This window comes from Vipera ursinii (genome assembly GCF_947247035.1).
Source record: "Vipera ursinii genome assembly, chromosome: 1".
NCBI lineage: Eukaryota > Metazoa > Chordata > Lepidosauria > Squamata > Viperidae > Vipera > Vipera ursinii.
The window spans coordinates 193463318-193479737 of record NC_139512.1 but is presented as its reverse complement, the minus strand read 5'-3'; the positions used below and the strand labels follow the sequence as shown (position 1 = coordinate 193479737).

General features: G+C 38.0%; 1 long non-coding RNA gene across 1 annotated transcript in view; it reads right to left on the bottom strand.

The window, feature by feature from the left end:
• Positions 1 to 12164: 12164 nt before the first annotated feature.
• Positions 12165 to 16420, bottom strand: part of LOC310632646 — a 1302393-nt gene continuing 1298137 nt past the window's right edge. The window contains exon 3 of the long non-coding RNA XR_014490892.1: positions 12165 to 12324. This is a non-coding gene — a long non-coding RNA (uncharacterized lncRNA). The remainder of the gene's footprint in view (positions 12325 to 16420) is intronic.

The window sequence follows — 16420 nt, the reverse complement described above, 5'->3', positions numbered from 1 at the left end:
GCCCATCCTGTTTTAAAGAGCTATATAGACTTGTTACAATTTAACCTAGTCTAATTAAGTATTCCATTTTATGTAGCACGGATAATACTCTGCCCATGCTAAGTAGCAATCATTTCCCCCAAAACAAAAGTTTATTGTCTTAACCATATAAATGTTCACTTCTTTTTAGAGAAAGGCATGGTGGGATTGATTTAAACGAGAGACAACCCCCTCACGCACACTTTCTAAAAGGAAGCACAAGGTGGTGCCCATCTGTTATGCACGCCTCCTTCATTTGTAGACAAAAGAGGCTTTGTGAATTTACAAAGCACATTAACAATGTAAAATATGCCTCAAAAAAATTTGAAGGCACAAATTCCAAAAGCAGGTAATTTTTCCATTTTACCAAAGCATGTATCAAGGCCTTCAGATTTTTTCCTAAACAATTCTACCATATTTTCATAAAGTTATAGGCATGGAGGAAAAATCAGGGGCATAGTCCTGAGACTTTATCTGACAAACTAAATGGTCACCATTGGTGCTGGGGCTAGTTTTTGCCACTAAATCATATAGATATAATCCCAGAATTGTGAATTACATACTGTACATGATTCTTTACTGGTACTATTCCAACAGAAGAATACTTCTGCTTCCCCACAAAAGAAAGATAATTGGGTAAGCAGAGGCAAAAATCTTCTTGCATGATATGTCATATTTCATTAAGGATATGTTACAGCTTAATTAAAACAATGGAATATTCATTGACCATAACATTTTTTAAAAGGTATCATATAATTTTATTTTAGACTGAATATCCCTTTGGGCTTTTCTTCCTTCCACTTGGTAGCTTTCAGAGCTTAACTATACATCAGTCAGCAAATCACGTCACCCGAACAGCACATGTGCTGTTCTGTATGCAAAAGATATCCATAAGTATTAACTAAGTTTGCAAGAGGAATTAGGATCAGTAATAAATGCTTTTGCAAAGATGCTTTGGGGAATAAAAATGTGTCTTTAGGCATTTTTTCTTCATAAAGTAGACATCATCTTGGATTTACAGTTCATGGTATTTTCTTCACCATCTCCAATGTCTTTGCTTTGAGGCTTTTGCTCAGTTTGATATGATTGACTGCCTGAAATGAGAAGGCAGATCTAGAGGCTGCAGGGAAGTCAATGGACTTATGAACTTGCAACAAAGGAAGACAGGGAGGAACATCTGAAGTGTCAGTTGTGAGGTCAGAAATCCCAAGAGAGAAAAATTCATCAAGAAATATGCTGCTTGAAAACATTCCCCTTAACTAAAGTGAGCAGAAATGGCTTATAGTCACAGCAAATGATTTCATATATGAAGTTTCTCTCATATGAAAAGGACTTTAATATATATATTCAAAACAGATACACCTGTGGTCTTTATAATAGGTCTTTATAGGCAAAGAAAGGGATATGCTTCATGAATCAATGGCAGAATATGGATTTATAGGATCTGTCCAGCTAGACATGAAAGAACTTTGATTTGTGTCACACAAGGATGGAATTATCATAACTTTCTATATGATACTTAGTCACAACTCCTAATATTGTCAGCAAGAATTGCTAATAAATGCTGAGGCTGTATCAGCAACATTGGGTGGGCTACATTTTGCTATCTTTTAAATCAGAAGTAAAAAGTGGACCAAATCCAGTTACAGTGGTACTTTGATACTCATTGTTAATTGGTTCCTGGAGGCACAATGAATACCAAAAATGATGAGTACCAGACAATTTTTTCCCCATAAGGAATAATGTAGTGAGTCACAAGACAGCTGACACCAACAAGTTCTAGCTTGTGTGTTAAGTACCAAACTAATGATGAGTAGCAGAACAAAATTTTCACCTCAAAATGTGTTGAGTAACAAATCTGATGAGTTTCAAAACAGTTGAGTACCATGCTACCACTGTAATCTGCAAGGTATTTGATTGCAACTAGCTGTACCAGCCTTGGGAATTGCATGGATGGCATATTATAACTACACAATAAAAGTTCTAATGGTCTCAAAGACAAGACTGAGATATAAATACAGAGAAAAAAAGGTTCCCAGCTGCAGTTCTTTATCCCACCCCCCTTTTTAGAAAGTTAGAGGAAAGCCAAGACAATTTTTGAATTTTTCTTCAAATAGCTGACATATCAGCTCCGAAGTCAAGTCTGGTTGAAATTGAGAAATTAGGTAGCCAAAAGGCAGATATATGGTTGTACCATCTCCTTTTTATACAAGGAAAAAATGAATATGCGGACTTGTTTACCATATCATAATAAAGCGATTTTAATTCTTTGAGTTAACAGCAACATTTTTTCAATGAATATGTTTCAAAAAACATGTGTGGGGTGAGCATTCAAAATGTAATTTAAAATTGCAGACTCCAAGAAGACACCAGTAGCACAATTCTGTATTGACTGTGAGTTAAACAGGGCTTCTATTCAATTAAATGGGCATTCAATTACAGTTTAAGTCAATCATTCATTCATGAAGATCTTGTTTCTTCTCTTCTTCATATATATATGTGTGTATGTGTATGTGTGTGTATATATATACATACACACATACACATACACATACACACACACACACACATACTGTACAGCTTTTTATGCTGATCTTTAATAAATATAATCTTTTATGTTTGGCAAAACTGTATACAAAAATAGACTAATTAACATTAGAATTTTCAAAGAATTGCATAAGATTCAAATCTTTGCCATTCAAATATGACCTTTTTATCCAAATTTCTTTCCTTGAGCAAATTGCATCATATTGTAATATGAACTATACTGCCTACTATAAGCATACAATATTATGACACATTGGTACCCAGTCTAGAACTCAATGCATTACTTCACAGACAATTTACATAACAGTAGTAAATAATTTTCTCAAATAACCAATCTCAACCATAAATGACCATACAGTAAATACTAAAAAGAGAAGGCATAAAATACTGACATTATATTTATCACTATTAATTTATTAAGAGCTGAAAGTATGATGTCCCAGGAAAATGTAATTGCATATAGTCACCCAATTACTACTTATCAGCCAATCAACCTTCTTTGAGTAGCCCTGAAGCAATACCACAGAGATGGTCCCTAGGCACGGTAAATATAAATTTACTCACTCTCAGCCTGCAATGCTGATTAACAATAAAACCCCTTATGACAGACATTCACTACCACCTAATGCTGAGAAGCAGAAAGGCAGCACTGCTGTTAAAATAATAAACCCAAACCATTTGAAGAGGAAAAGAATTACCAGAATTTTGTTTTAGCTCCTGATCCAAATGTTTTAAAAGAAAAGTTGGTCTATTTGCAGTTTCAAGAGTTTCTAACATTATCCAAAATATTAATTTCCCCCAATGGGAAAGAAGATTTCATATGTGTGTATTGCACATTGTTTTCTTTGTATAAGTTTATGTTAAAATATGCAATATTAGCTCGTTTGTATTGTGAAGATTATTTTTTAATCTGCACCCCATTTTTTTCTAATATTCAGAGATGGGATGGAGACTTCGTGCCTCTTGAGTTTCATCAGTTTATTTTCAACCTATTTATCTTATTTGCTGAGTGACATCGAGATATTTGTCATGGAAATCAGCAAACTGTCATGGATTTTAGCAAATGTTCCAAAATAGATATTTGTTTCTAGCAGGAGAGGATATAGTCTTAGTATTGTCTCCTGCAAATAAGTATTACCAGTATCGTTATTTAGCAAGCTTTTTGTTTAGGGAAAAACAAAATTAATTATTTCATAAGGAAGTTGTGACAAACTTTGAAAAAGTATGCTGGAAATTACTTCCAAGTCACTAAAGTACATTTATTCCTTATCATTGCCTCATTGTTAATCTACTAAGGAGAAATCTTATATTCAGTGGGGAACTATGGCTATTAAAGAAGGAAAGTTTCCATCAGTTTCTCAGTGTTCTTATTAAGATAATTTCCAGTGGCTACATATCATTAAAAATAAAAATTGAAAATTAAAACTTTGTCCTTTACATCTTTTAAATTCTCCTGCCTCTTTAAAGGAGAAACATTTCTGTTTTTTAAAATAAATTATTTTTAAAATAAATTCTTGTCAAAAAATTGTCGTTCAGCAGCACTGACCAGAGTCCATTGTTCTTCCCTGCCTGGCATAAGCTGTACCTGTTTGCATGTAACTGCTGAACATAAGGAGAAAGACTTGACAGACATAGGTTACTGGCAGACACAATTCAAACCTAGACTTTTAAAAACTCAGAGTACTGACGATACTGTTGGTTTTTCCTTCCTTCAGACTTTTTAAATCTTAGACTTATTTGAGATTTTTAGTTTTATTTTAAAAAGAATCTTACTGAAAGTTCAATCCAAATATTTACCCACCTCTGCTTATCACCTAAATAATCAAAATGATCCACCTATTACACAAAAAGGTACACTTGGACAGAGTGTGGAAAAGAAAAACCTAGTCAGTTGTTGTATGCATTATAGACTGCCATATAGACAAACCCCAGTGGGAATTTAAACCAAAGAATTCAAAATAAACAACCTATGTAGCTGGTCTTTTATGAATACATTTTCTGTGGCAGTAAATTCCATTAAAATCAAATGCACCTTCTCACCAATGCAACTTTACTCAATGTAAGGTTAAAGTGACACTGAATTAGAGAAGCATCACGAGAAGACTAACTGCTTTTCAATAAGAGAGATTATACTGCAAATCTGCTCTGGGCAGAAACGAGTTCACATCTACCATTGTAGCTTTGAAACTCTAAAATATATGGAATAGCTACAGTACCAAAGTATTCTTTTTTTACCTTCTTTATTCTTAATTTCCAAAAATCAGTTACATTGGTTTTCCACATATATCAGTAGTTCCTTGCTCATAATAGTGCTCAAAGTTAAAATGCCTATGGTTTAATTATGTATTTCTCATTTGCATTTTTCTCTTTAAAAGAGTAGAAGTGTATACAGTGCCGCTTAATGGCTTATGTTTGATGCTTTAAATACAGTGCACAATCATTCCTACATTTAAATAACCAAATGTCTTGGAGTTGAACTTCAACCAAACTGAAGCACTGCATATTTAACCCCCATTGATGCCAGCACAAGTATTGTGTATGAATTTAGGAGTCTAGCCTATGCATGCTTACCTTAGAAAAACTATTTCTGAGGAAATAAATGTAGAGTCAGATGTAGCCCGCTTACAATTTATAATAACTCCACAATTTAACTCCACTTTAACTTTGGTTCTTTGTACTGTCTTTGATGTGACAATAAGAAGAGCTGCATTGTTCTTAATACCCATCTCAGGGCTCACATACAGACACCTACCCATCTGCCTGTCTCCGGTGTGTCTTTCCACAATGGAACAAATGGCTTGGGCTTTTGATCATTTTGAATCAGCTGCAGCCCATTTGCCACTTGCTTTCTAATTCCTTTTTGTTCTCTTATGAACTTCAGGGCCTCTAACTGCAGGGGGGATGGGACACCTGGTACAACTCCCACTTATTGGTGGGGAAAATACACACTCGGTCATCCTGTTTCCTTTTTTGTTTCCCCCCCCCCCAGGGCAAGAACAGTACAGGATTCTGAAGATGTCTCCTTTTTGCTCCCACTATCCCGTTCTCAACTTTCCTTCTGCTTAAAATCCTGCCCCATATGAAATCATGTATGCATTTTTGAAATAAATACACTGCGCCCTTCTGGTTGCTCTAATAATGGATCAAAATGACATCTTGACCAGAGGTAGGTAGCCAGGCCTGCATCTCACACACATTGTGCTTTGATAAATGGTCTGTCTTCTGGAACAAGGCTGCCTTTTAAAATAAAGAAATGCCCTGAAAGGTTCTGCTGGGCGGCACATGTTGTTCTCTGTCTTTGGGCTGTGATTTCCATATTTGCTTCCCCAACAGGAGCAGAGTTACCCCTGACGCTGACCCCTCCAAATCAGAATCAGAGAGGTCACCCAGTAGGGTAATTTCTTCAGATCTCCAAGTTCTTCTTTGAAAATATATCCTGAGAAAGGACAAGCCAAATTTCTTCTTCATATACCTAGTGTTTTGCTGCAGGGAGTAAAGTCTCTACTCCCTCAACAAGAGAACACAAACTGGGAGATTAATTTCAAATATTTTTAGGCAGTTCTTCAGTGAGACTCTCAGAAAGTTATCGAGTGAGGATGAAAAATATAAAATCTCTACAATGCAAGCCCAGGAATATTAAGCAACAATGTAACATTTGAGGATAATACTTTGAAAAACCAACATTGCTTGAAATTAGATTAGATAGATGATAGATAGTAGATAGATAGATAGATAGATAGATAGATAGATAGATAGATAGATAGATAGATAGATAGATAGATGGATGGATGGATGGATGGATGGATGGATGGATGGATGGATGGATGGATAGATAGATAGATAGATAGATAGATAGATAGATAGATAGATAGATAGATAGATAGATAGATAGATAGATAGGCAGGCAGGCAGGCAGATTTGAATGAGAGAATTAGAGATTCCCTCTGACTGAAAAAAAAATACGCATAAAGGTAATAAGGCTGAATGGACCTTCTGTACAGGTTTCACCCAGTTCCTCTACCCCTCCTCCCCCATAATTTAAGTTGGAAGTTGAATTAATCCAAAAGACAACTTTACATTTCTGTAATAGATTCTTCAACTTGTCAGATTCCAAACTGTTTATACAATGCTTAGGTGTGCTAGATTTAGTTCTAGTAAAATATATATCACCTTATTTGATAAAGATTGCATTTTGTCTAAAATAGAGGTTCTCTCTCTCTCTACACACACACACACACAGACATGCACATGTCTATGTGTGGTGCTTTGTTTGAACACACTATGTGTGTGTGTGTGTGTGTGTGTGTGTTGCAGTAGATGTATGTAAGTATATATGCTTGCTCAATTTTTTTTTAGATTTTGAGAAGGAGAAACAATTTTGTAACAAAATATTTCCATTATTGGCATTCGTCGTATGCAAAGTTGAGCGATAAAGATAAACCAGGTTGGGAGTGAGAAACTGGTGACCCATAGGCTCTCCATGGCTTCCCATTCCCTAAATACTTTCATTAGACTTAAACAAAACCTTATGTTGGAAATAGTGGAGGCCCCACTGTTCCCCCCCCAAAGTCTAATTATAATAGTGGGGGAGAGGAAGCTTAACCCTTCTCTGCCCATGTACTGCAACTCTCCAAAATTACTTCTGGGCAACTATTAATTCAGAAAAGTTCTTGTTGATTTGAACTGAAAACTTTTATAAAGCCTAACTGGAGCAGTTAGGAAGCAGGACACAAGGTTGAGGAGAAGAGAGAAACTTGGAGTGTTATGATCAGAAGTCACCCCTATGGTAACTTACCTTTAATGTAAATGACTAGGAATACTTATATCTGCTATGAGTCAAAAGGTGCAGATTGGCATTAAAACTCAGATCAGATATCCTTTTCTTTTTCTTTTTCTTTTTCTTTCTTTTTAATTCCAAAATGCAAGAGAAATTTGCAGTTCTGCTTAAAGGACAAGGTCATGGCTGGATTAACATTTCAAATGTAAGAGGGGAAAAAAATTATTGCCTCACAAAGAATTTGGTTAGATTTATTAAAATATTTATTAAGAGTACAATGAATTCTACTTGGATTTAATTTCTGCTAGCATTTATCATGTCGTGGATACCCCAGGAGCAGAAATCCATTCAAAACAGAATTCATGGCTGAATTATTTTCCATCCCTAGTTACTAGGGTTATGTGTTGTTTGTTTTGACTTTCCTCGGTGAATCCTGTATGTTTGCAGATTTTTCAGATTTCAAACTTAAAACAAAACTCCTTTTAGTATAAGCAACTAATTGAACTCTAGGAAAAAATATGGAGCAATGTTGGGTCATGTATCACGTAATAAAAGACTTGGTGTAATTCAAATTTTTACGGATACATTAATGGAAAAAGATATCCCATTTTACATTATCTAATTTCATATACTTGTGAAAATAAATAGTCAATAGCTGCCTTTAATCATAATTAATAAACATGGGACATTTTAATCCATAGGACAAATAAAGTTACCAAAGCCCTAACTCTGCAATGAAAAAAGAAAGCATGTCCACACTCTGATTTTAGTTATTCATCAAACCAACCTAGTATGTGTGTGTGTGTGTGTGTGTATCTATATCTATATCTATATCTATATCTATATCTATATCTATATCTATATCTATATCTATATCTATATCTATATCTCTATCTCTATCTCTATCTCTATCTCTATCTCTATCTCTATCTCTATCTCTATCTCTATCTCTATCTCTATCTCTATCTCTATATCTATCTATCTATCTATCTATCTATCTATCTATCTATCTATCTATCTATCTATCTATCTATCTAAAAGGTAAAGGTAAAGGTTCCCCCACACATCTTCTGATCGACAAGCTCAGCGTCCTAACCCACTGAGCCACCGCGTCCCTCCAATATATATATATGTGTGTGTGTGTGTGTGTGTGTGTGTGTGTGTGTAAATTTTAAATTGCTAACAAAGAATTAAGGGAGACTGATATGCATTTCAAACTTATTAGTTTTCATCAGTCAGCCATACCCTTCTGAGATTCGAACCTGGGCTGATTGCACATTAGGCAGTTGTTTTCGCCTCTAAGCCACAGGATCTCTCTTGCTTTGTTAGCTGAGAAGCAAGGGGAGATATATGTCAAATGCTTGTTAACTATTTTTAGATTACCTTGCTAGGCCCCAAACATGGGACAAATCTTTATTTCCTGTGTCAGCCTAACCTGAAGGCCATCGACAGGCAGTAGTCACACCGGTGACAGCTCATATTTGTGTAAATTTAGTGGCTGTTTGTTCCTACCACATGCTTCTCCCAGAAGAGGGAAGCTGAAGCCACAGGCCTGATGATGACGGATGGGATTCCGTCGAAACGTCGCGCCTACACCTTCATTTCTACGCGGGATAAAACCCGAATGACCAAAGGTCCATACACACACACACACACACACACACACACACACACACACACACACACACATATATATATATATATATATATATATATATATATATATATATACCCGTATATACTTGAGTATAAGCCGACTCGAGTATAAGCCGAGACCCCAATTTCACCACCAAAAACTGGAAAAAGTTATTGACTCGAGTATAAGCCGATCCGCCGTTCTGCAAGCCTCCACCGCCGGCTGAGGCTGGATCCGCGCTCTGCAAGCCTCCGCCGCCGCCGGAGGCTGGATCCACGCTCTGCAAGCCTCTGCCGCCAGCAGAGGCTCGATCCGCCATTTTGCAAGCCTGAATACACAGGAATACCCTGTGTGGCCGCGGCTCTCGGGGAAGCCCTGGCTGTCCGCTTCCTCGCTCCACGCTGCCATTCGGGGCCCGCGCGTTCCCCGGGCAAATCGCGGTGCCCAGCAGGTGAGGAAACACGCCCGCTCCAGTCGCCCCCCCTTCCCTCAGGAGACGCAAAGCAAGTGACCGCCTGGAGCTTACCGAGGACTTGCGCGCGGCCGAGGCTTCGGTGCTTCCAGGATCGCGCGCACCTCTCCCAAGCCACTGCCGTCCGGAGACCTGCCGAAGTTTGGGGAGGTTTGGGGAGGTGCGCGCGCACCTCCCCAAACCTCCCCAAACGTCGGCAGGTCTCCGGACCTCCACGCCCTGCCTGCCTGCTTCTTTCCGCTGTGGAAAGAAGCAGGCAGGCAGGGCGCGGAGGTCCGGAGACCTGCCAACGTTTGGGGAGGTTTGAGCACCTCCCCAAACCTCCCCAAACGTTGGCAGGTCTCCAGACCTCCGCGCCCTGCCTGCCTGCTTCTTTCCACAGCGGAAAGAAGCAGGCAGGCAGGGCGCGGAGGTCCGGAGACCTGCCGACGTTTGGGGAGGTTTGGGGAGGTGCGCGCGCACCTCCCCAAACCTCCCCAAACTTCGGCAGGTCTCCGGACGGCGGTGGCTTGGGAGAGGTGCGCGCGATCCCGGAAGCACCAAAGCCTCGGCCGCGCACAAGTCCTTGGTAAGTTTTTTTGTTGACTGGAGTATAAGCCGAAGTGGAATTTTTCAGCCCAAAAAGTGGGCTGAAAAATTCGGCTTATACTCAAGTATATACGGTATATATATATATATATATATATATATATATATATATATATATATATATATATATATATATATATATATATGTTTCAAATGTTAACTATTTAGATTACCTTGCTAGGCCCCAAACCTGGGGCAAATCTTTATTATATGTTCCCTTGCAGAAAAAAGCTAACAGAGCGAGAGGGACCTTGTGGCTTAGAGGCAAATAACACTGCCTTGTATGCAATCAGCCCAGGTTCGAATCTCAGAAGGGTATAGCTGACTGAGGACGACTAAGGAGTCAGAAATGCATCTCAGTTTCCCTTTAATTCTTTGTTAGTAATTTACACAAATATATGAATTGTCCGGTGTGACTACTGCCTGTTTGATAGCCTTCAAGATAGGCTGAAAACAGGAAATAAAGATTTGCCCCAGGTTTGGGGCCTAGCAAGGTAATCTAAATAGTTAACATTTGAAACATATCTTCCCTTGCAGAAAAAAGCTAACAGAGCGAGAGGGACCTTGTGGCTTAGAGGCAAATAACACTGCCTTGTATGCAATCAGCCCAGGTTCGAATCTCAGAAGGGTATAGCTGACTGAGGACGACTAAGGAGTCAGAAATGCATCTCAGTTTCCCTTTAATTCTTTGTTAGTAATTTACACACACACACACACACACACATATATATATATATAAAATACTTTGTTAACTATTTATATACTATATAGATACACACACACACACACACACACACATATACACACACACACACACACACACACACACACACACACACACACACACACATATATATATATATATATATATATATATATATATATATATATATATATATGTTATATGGATACTTATATATGGATGAATGTAATTGAATCAGAATATACTATAGAATATTCTGAATTTGTCATTGTTGGCTTCTGTTTCATTAGTCCTACCATCTTCCCCTCCCCCAAAAGTGGATTTGTTTCCAGGAGTTAAACCAATACTCCAAAGAATTGTCCAGCCTTAAGACAGCCACATAAACATTCTCCTCCCCATCTGTAATATTTTTCAAGGAAGTTTATAACACAATCAAGTCAACAGTAAGTATGAAGCAAGCAAACCAAGAAGCATATGCAATGTTTACATCATGGAGATGCTTTCCAAGTAGCAGCTGCCTCCCCCCATGAAACCAACTATTGTTACTTCTTAATTTTTTTCACTCCTTTCCCACTCTTTTACTCTTTGACCCTTCACTCCCTCTCTACCTTCTCCTTCTCTTTTCCTTCAGTCTAAAGGGTCTCTAAAGCCTCTGAGGGATCTCTTGTCAATCAGGAGTAACAACTGTGTGGAATCTTACTAATTTGATCACTGCATCAATTTTCCCAAACTATTTTTTTTTATAATACAAAGCTGGCATTGAATCCCCCAACTATAGAAGAACTCCAAAGAACTGCATGCCCTGCTCTTTTGTATATAATGTATCATTTGAATCATGCTGCAAACTGTCCACTGCAAGCCATTTGGCTGGAGGCAAGCACTTCCTCTTAAACAAGAGAAGCACATGATTCTCCCATTTCTTCCTTTACCTATTTAGCTTCTCGCACAGCTGGAAGAAGATGCCTTATCTTGTACAAAGTCAATTTGGATACAATCCATTATTTACTACAAATCCAAACAAGCTATATTTTCATATGCTGTTTGTATTCTAATTACCTTGCAATGTTACCCAATAGTACAATTACTGTTGGGAAGGTATTACATTTCCAGCTTTTCCAGATATTTAGGAGTACAACAGTTTCTCCTTAATGATGTTTTTATGCACTGATGAGAGATTGATAGGAAATGAAGCTTGAAATCCATTGAACTTCAAATATATAGGCCATGGTGAAAATGCCTATGCTCTGAAATTTCCCCTTCTCAGGATGGTGTAGCATGTTTCATGACCCAAAAATATACAAAAATGTACTCAGTATGGGCAGATGCATAAATATTTGAGAAAAAAAACATTGTTGTATGCTAATAAATAGCGCACGTAGGAAAACAAGTACATAAGTATCCACTGGACAGGGAAAAACAGGTCACATGAACAATTGTATCAGCTTGACATGTCAATTCATAAGCAGTGGGGTCAAACTAATTTACAGTCAAGATGGGGAGAAATGTGGTGAAAATGAAATTAATGGAATTTCTAGGAACTATAACTATCATTTTTGTTCAAGCGATGTGTAAGTGTAATTATCCTTGTTTATAATGCTTTTTTATAAACACTTTGCACCATTGACTAAAGGGCAGTAGCATAGGAGAGTTGTAGTCTATACCACAGTTAAATTGACATCAGTGGTAGAATTCAAAATTCAAATAATGTCCTAGTTGAGGAGGAAGAAAATCATGATTTCCCAAAACCAAATAAAATATTTTTTAAAAAGAAAATGATTATATATGAGTGGAAAATCCAATAACTTTACAAGATAAGAAATGCTTTGAAGAAATACATCTGGATTGCCATCCAGGAAATGAGGAACATCTGTAAATGCATCCCCTCTCCTCACTGATCACCTAGCTAAATCCAATGTTTGTCCCCACTCATGCAATTTAGCAGTATGCAGTATGCTTACTAGCTTACTTGCAGTAGCAATAGGGAATCATTTACAACTTGTTTTGTCCATTTTGTAATTCTAACATCTAAGCAAAAGTTTGTGAAATTGTGATTAAGGCATAAACTGTTGAACGGGATAGGAAGGAGAACCTGGAAAAAATGTATTTTATTTAAGTCAGGGTCATTATTAAAGCAAAAGTAGAATCTTGCTGGTCAGTAAAGTTTTAAAGAAAAAAAAGCTGGAATGCTGGTGCTCTTTTGCATCACTGCTTTCTGCCAGCTGCTCTTTTAAAGTGAATTTAAGCTGTGCAGGCAGTAACATCAAGCATAATGGTATAATAACCATCCAAAACCTGTTTAAGATTATTGGTAGTCCTATACCATTATCGAAGAGACTTCATTCATTCATTCCTTTTTTGATCAAGGTAGCTAACAAATTATACAAACACCATACAAATCAAATGAAACCAATGCTAAAGTCAGTCAACTGTTAAAAGTTCAGTGAAAGATATTCATCCTTATAGATTTTCAAAATGTTAAGAGGGTGGGGCCCAATGCAACTCCATAGGGAGTATGTTCCATAGTCTTGCAGCAATACAGGTGAAGGTTGTACAGTATGTTGTGTGCCAGAAAGGAAAGTCTCTGGAACTAGGCTGGGATAGTCAGATCTGATGCTCAGTAAACAACTGAATCAATTTCTAGATCTGTGGGGTCTTTGAGCTCTCTGAGCTTGGTGGTTTTCTTATAGATATTTCATTGCTGAACTAGGTAACATCATCAGTACATTGTATGGTAATGAAACATTATCAAAACCCTAAGTGAATGAAAACCAAGAAACTCAGAGAACACCAATGACTCAACAGTTCAACCCTGAGCTACAAACATTCTCTTTACTGGTAGCAGTTGTAGATCTTTAGATACAGAGACTAAACCTTGTTTTGTGTACTTTGAACTGGTACACATCTTGCAGTCTCAGTGTACATAAATTATAACTTCTGGGGCATTTTTTTAGCGTAGAGGGAGAAGAAATGGCTGTCATACTGGTTATGTCAGACTGCGATTAACTTTCCTTTGCAATGCGAAAGAGACATGCAGGAATAGCCCAAGACACAGTGCTGTCTGAGGGAGAACAGCAAATAGGATTTCCTCACATTTAAATGCACCTAGTTAATACTATTTCCTGGAGTGACACATAGCAAATTAGACCAGACAACTTTCCAACCTGAAACTCATAATGTTATAACCTTTTACACTGCTCCTCAACTCTTAGTAATACCAAAATTGCTCCTGTACTTAGGAAATCTTACTTTCCAGATGAAGTTCAGGACTTGTTCCAGTCCATGCTAAATGGTTCAACTTGCTCATGAAACCATCAGCCAAATTATTATTGGGCAGTATTTATTCTGCTTTCAGGATCTGCAATAGTTGTGCTATGGCTAATAGCAATTGTTATTTGAGGTATGTGAATTACGCTTGTTTGTGCTGGAAGACTGTTCTCTTGAAGTCAATTAGTTCTGGATTCCAAGAGTTGTGGCGAAAGAGAAGTGAGGTGAAGCTCAATTCATCTGGGGTGAAAGGATCATGCAACTCAATATCTGCAATATGTGACTTGGCAGTTTCCAAATATTCTATTTCATCTTGAAACCTCTAGACAAGAAAAGCAGTCCTGTATTTCTTAGTAATGATCTTGAATACTACCAGAAACAGAATAACAATGAGAACAAGATCACAAAGCGCCAGAAGGCTGTAGTGTTGCTGGCTTTTTTGCCAGTTCATGCTTTTGACCTTCTCCTTTTACAATTCCAGTAATATTTACCTAGGCAATGATGGAGGACATTAGACAGAACAGAACTTCTCAACTGTATCTCTCTCCCCCTTTGCTTCTCTCCTTTTTTGAAGAGGCAGATCCATTTTGGTCAAGTCTTCCTATCCAGATTCATCATTGCATTGCCAAAACTGGGTCTGCCTCCATGGTCCAAATATTTCAAGAGGGCATTCTTGAAATGCCCCCTACCCTGTTGGACCTGGATCAGATAGCAGGTTTTCTCTGTAGTGGTGAAATATGTTCCTCCCTGGATGTTGCACTTTCTGTCCTTGCATTCTGCAAACCAGCAAAAATATTCTTAATCCACTGGGCTTTGGTTCTGATCAGTTAACTGGGTGTGTTTTAACTTTATATGCATGTTATGTTTTTATTTTTCTTATTTGCTGTTTTTCTGAGTTTTTGATAAATGTAACCTTATGATGGAGGGTACACAAATATTGTAAACAAACAAATAAAAGCCCAGAGAAAAAGAATCTCACCATGCAGTCAAATCCATTCTTTCTGCCTCGGTGGAGAATAAAACTATTTGATAATGGGTTGTTGTTTTTATCACCATTATAATAGTAGTGTTGCTCAATTGTTCTTTGTTTGTTTCTTCTTCTACCTAGCATATAGTAACAAGGTGTCTTGAATTTTTATCCTTCTAAAATTATTCTACCAGTTACGAATTTCCCTTCATTTAATTTAAATCAATGATTCAGCATTCCAACATTTTGAAAGCATAAGCAGAAATTTCTGTTTACTTTTTCTTCTCTATTTAAAAAAAATGCAGGTAGTCCTCGATTTATGACCATTTGTTTCATGAGTTCAGAGTTGTGATGGTACTGAAAAAATGACTTACACTGGATCCTTGAACTTATGACTGTTGGAGTGCCCCACTGTTACGTGATCAAAATTTGGGTGCTTGGCAACCAGCATGTATTTATGACCCTAGGGTCATGTGGTCATTTATAATCTTCTCAAAGGGTCTTTGAGAAGCAAAGTCAATGGGGGAAGCTGGATTTGCTTAATAACTATGTGATTCCTTTAATGATTGTGGCAAAAAGTCATAAAATCAAGCACGTCTTGCTTAATGACTCCATTATTTGCAACAGAAGTTCCAGTCTCAATTGGAGGTGTAAATCGAGGACTACCTCCATATCTTTGTCATGTTACTTTCACTGACATTTGTTCTGTACCAGCCTACTACCGGCCCTGCAGATAAGGCAGGGACAACCCCTTTACAAGAAGGCAAAAGGCTGGAACTAAGCCTGCCAAATTTATGAACACAAAAGCAAATAGAGCAAAACAAGACACTAACCATGAAACAGGAACTATTCAAACGGTTGCCTTCAGCAAACCAGCCCTCCCACGCATTCCCCTTTTAAACAGTTCAGGGTGTGGCTTCTCTCTGCCTCCTTCTGAGGTGCCCCATTGCCTTCCTCTGTTTACTCCTGATTGACTGCCTCCTGTGTCGGGCGTCCTTGAACAGGGCCAGCTGTGGGTCATCTTCATCCACGCTGTCAGGCTCACACAGCTGGGTCTGCGTTGTGACCAGGTGAGAGGGGCCTGGCTGAGGGCTCTCATCAGCAAGCTCTCTAACCCCCTCAGCAACCTCTCCAACACCCCCCTCCTCCTCCTCTGAATCGTCCGACCCAACTGCCGAACCCACAGGCTGACCCTGAATCACAACAACTTTGGTCTAAGCTGAAAACTATAGCTGCCATTTTTCCCCACAGAGAGCTGTTCCTAATCATTTTGGTCGCACTCTTTATTGCATGCTTTACAGATCTGCCATATTCTTTCAATGTGTAGTTATGTATCAGAGCATTACACTATTGTCCCTTTTATTTGCAGTTCTGTTCCTATGGATTCCAAGTGTGGAATTTGCCTGTTTTATAGCAGCTACATGCTGGGTCAACATTTTTACTGAGCA